Genomic DNA, 3,688 nt, shown 5'->3' with positions numbered 1-3,688 from the left:
AAAATTTCCTATCACTTATACACGTAGCACTTAAAATACGTAAAGACTTGATGGAAACTCCTGGTCACAAAGGTTTCTCTGTAAGTGAAGATGAAGCTATTCTGTGTGTTCCGGATAGTTTATATATGGTACTGAAATTAATCTTTGCTGGTCAAGAGGCACTAGAAGATGACAATTCTGAAAAGAATGAAGATCTTCTCCATAGCAGAGTTCTGAGTGTAGCACAGGATCTGGTTTACTGTGTCAGTGGTGGCAGAAAATGGACTCCCAAGCATATTGGTCTTGCTACAACACTACATCAAGCCACACGATCAAAACAGCTGGTGGGGTTGTTCAATAAGGCAGGCCATTGTTTGACCTATGATCAGATGTTGCAAGTAGACACTTCCTTAGCTGAGAGCACACTGAAAGATGTAAACCAAGTAACTGGGGCCATTATTCCACCAAACATCGTAGCCAGCAAATTTATCCACTACACCGCAGATAACATTGACATTCTTGATGAGTCACTTGATGGAAAAAACACTTTCCATGCAACCCAAATGGCAGCATGGCAACGGGGCCAAGATTCAGATTCCAAACTTCAGACGCTAAAGCCATCCACTAGACATACACTGATTGTGCCAGATGTCCTCGAGACCCTGCTTCCTGTCAATATAAATTATGCTACAAGTGAGCCAGTATTCACATCACCTGTTGATAAGGCATGGTTTATGGAAACTGAAGGAGACAGTGATTGTGTAAAACAAGCACAAGCAACAGACATGGCTTTCTTTATGCAACGTCAAGAATCTGACACAAAACCTTCTTGGACTGTATTCAATCAATCAGTCTCATCAGAGGAACCAGAGCAGACAGCAGTAGGATATTTGCCCATAATTCTTGCGCCGGCTCATGAGTTCAATACTCTAAATACAGTTGTGAAGAGGTGCATGGCAATATCATCTCATTTTGGTCAGGAGCATACAGTCCTTACAGTGGACCAAGCCCTATTCTGCAAGCTCATGGAACTGAAGTGGTCTGTTGAAGAATACCGGGATAAATTAATCCCTCGCCTTGGTGGACTTCATACTGCAATGAACTTTCTGAAGGCTGTGGGAGATCACATGGCTGGATCTGGTTTAGCTGAAGTGTGGCTGGAGAGTGCATTTCTTGGGGAGGGTGCTGTGCAGCGTGTTCTGTCAGGAAAAGCATACAACAAGGCTATGAGAGCACACAAACTAACCTTGCAAGCCTTGTGGCGGATTTTGGTACCTATATTGCTCTCGTTTGTGGCAGAATCGGACATGGAATACCATGGTGAAATTTCTGCAATGGTTGCTGATGACAACCTTGAAAGAATTCCCGAGTTGATAACATGTCTGAAACAGGAACGGTTTCGCAACCTTCTGAAAGATTTCATTGCAAGTAAATCAGAGGATGTGAACTTCGTCTTCTGGTGGGACTATATGGACATGGTCTCAATACTGTTGCAATTCACTCGAGCTCAGCGTGATGGACTCTGGGACCTTCATCTCCACTCCTTCAGCCAGATGTTGCCATATTTCATGAGGTATGACCACCTAAACTATGCAAGATGGGGTCCAGTGTATATAGCTGAGATGCACCAACTTCCAGAACCCATACTATCTGAGTTTCAAAAGGGCAACTTTGTTGTAAAGCGTTCCTGTCAAAAGTTCAACCAAGTAGATCCAGACCAAGCTATGGAGTGGATAAATGCTACAGGAAAGAAAGCTGGCGGAATTGTTGGCATCACAAAGACAGCATCAGCGCTTTGTAGATGGACCCTTTCCTATAACTTGAGGACTCACATTGCACTTGCAACACATGCAATGTACAACAACTGTCCTGACAGACAATGTGTTAACAAGGAAGCTACCAAATCACGTCAAAAGAGGGACAACAAAGATGAAATGGCATTGCTCCTGGCCTTCCAAGGTTTCAAGGTGTTTCATTCCGTTTCACCAGGGTCATTGCAAAATCTTGTCACAAAAGACCTAGCAACAGAGGCAATCCAAAACTCACTGCTTTGTGCCAAAGTACTAGGACAAGAAGAAGTGAGTACATTTGTTGAAAAGAGGATGATTGTGTCTGGGCAAGGAGACAAGCCAGATGTCCCAATCCATGCAACGCTACACAGGAGTAATGCCAAAACATTTGCATCTTTGTATGAAGTCGTCAAAGACGCTAAAGACAAAGAAAAGAGAACTATCCTAAAGGCAGACAGAAACATCCTCCAACGCCTTGTTACTGCCTATGAGGCGGGTCGTCCGGTTGACATGCCAGCTGTCCTGAAGCACGAGCTTCTGCCAGCTCCTATATCACTTGCTGAAATTAATGGTACACTCCGCACTGGGAACAAGTCTGTGCTGACGGTTAAGCTAACTGAAGACATAGTCTGTCCTGAAGCTATTGAACTTCACCACTCATCGTCTTGCCTCATCATTGACGGACAAGCACTGGTTGTTGCTTTGGGAAAGCCTGACAATGCAGTGACCTTTGGGGATTTGGCTGACACATATGTAAGAGCAGTACTGAAGGCAGGTTCTAACTATCAACGGATAGACATTGTGTTTGACAGATATAGAGAAGAGACAATCAAGGGTGCTACCAGGACACGACGCACAAAAGCAGCTCAACCAATCAGACGAGTTGTTGAAGGTCGTGATGTACCTCTTCCAAAAAACTGGACAAATTTTCTGTCACTCCCAGAGAATAAAATTGATTTAGCAAATTTACTGTCTGAGGAACTGTGCTCTCAGGCACCTGATGCTAAGGAGATTGTAGTTGCTGGTGGATTCAGAGACGAACTTGAGGTTAGATCATCAAAGACCACCACCGATTTGACTCACCTGAGAGCAACACATGAAGAAGCTGACACTCGGTTGGTGTTACATGCTGTGCACAGCCAGTATAATACAGTTGTTGTGTCATCAAGAGACACTGATGTTCTTGTGATTTTGGTTTCCCACTACCAACGTGCACAATGTGAACACCTCTGGATGATGTCTGGTACCACCAAGAAACGGCGATATATACCTATTGATGCTGTTTTCAACAACCTACCAGGAGATTCATCAGCAAGTCTAATACCTTTTCATGCATTAACCGGATGTGACACCACATCCTATATCGCAAATCACACCAAAAAGTCATCATGGAAAGTATTCAAAGAGCACCATAAATTACTCTTGAACTTAGGAGTTGGTGAACTCACAGAGCAGACAATTCAATCATCTGAATCATTTGTCTGCAGAATATATGGTGTGCACAGAACAGACTCTGTTGATGCAGCAAGGCATATATTGTTCTCCAAGACTGGTAAACCGGAAGCAATGTCGCCGACAAGTGATGCTCTCCGCTTCCATTTGATGCGAGTACACTATCAAGCAATGGTTTGGAGAAATGCTCACTGTGCCATACCTGAGCTTCCTGCACCTGTGGACATGGGATGGAAACGTGGTGATTCAGGACTACAGCCCATTCTGATGTCATTGAGTCCGATCCCAGAAAGTTGCCTGGAAATTATTTCATGTGCATGCCATAAGCAATGCACAACACGTCGTTGCAAATGCCGGAAATCTGGGTTACGATGCACAGCCATGTGTGCATGTCAGCAACGGAGTGATGATCAACCTCCTTGTATGAATGTGGTCTAGTGTCTAGACTTTCGTTCAACAATGGCCAA

This window comes from Gymnoscopelus microlampas, assembly GCF_963454915.1.
Source record: "Gymnoscopelus microlampas genome assembly, chromosome: 24".
Lineage (NCBI taxonomy): Eukaryota > Metazoa > Chordata > Actinopteri > Myctophiformes > Myctophidae > Gymnoscopelus > Gymnoscopelus microlampas.
This window is presented reverse-complemented; position numbering follows the sequence as displayed.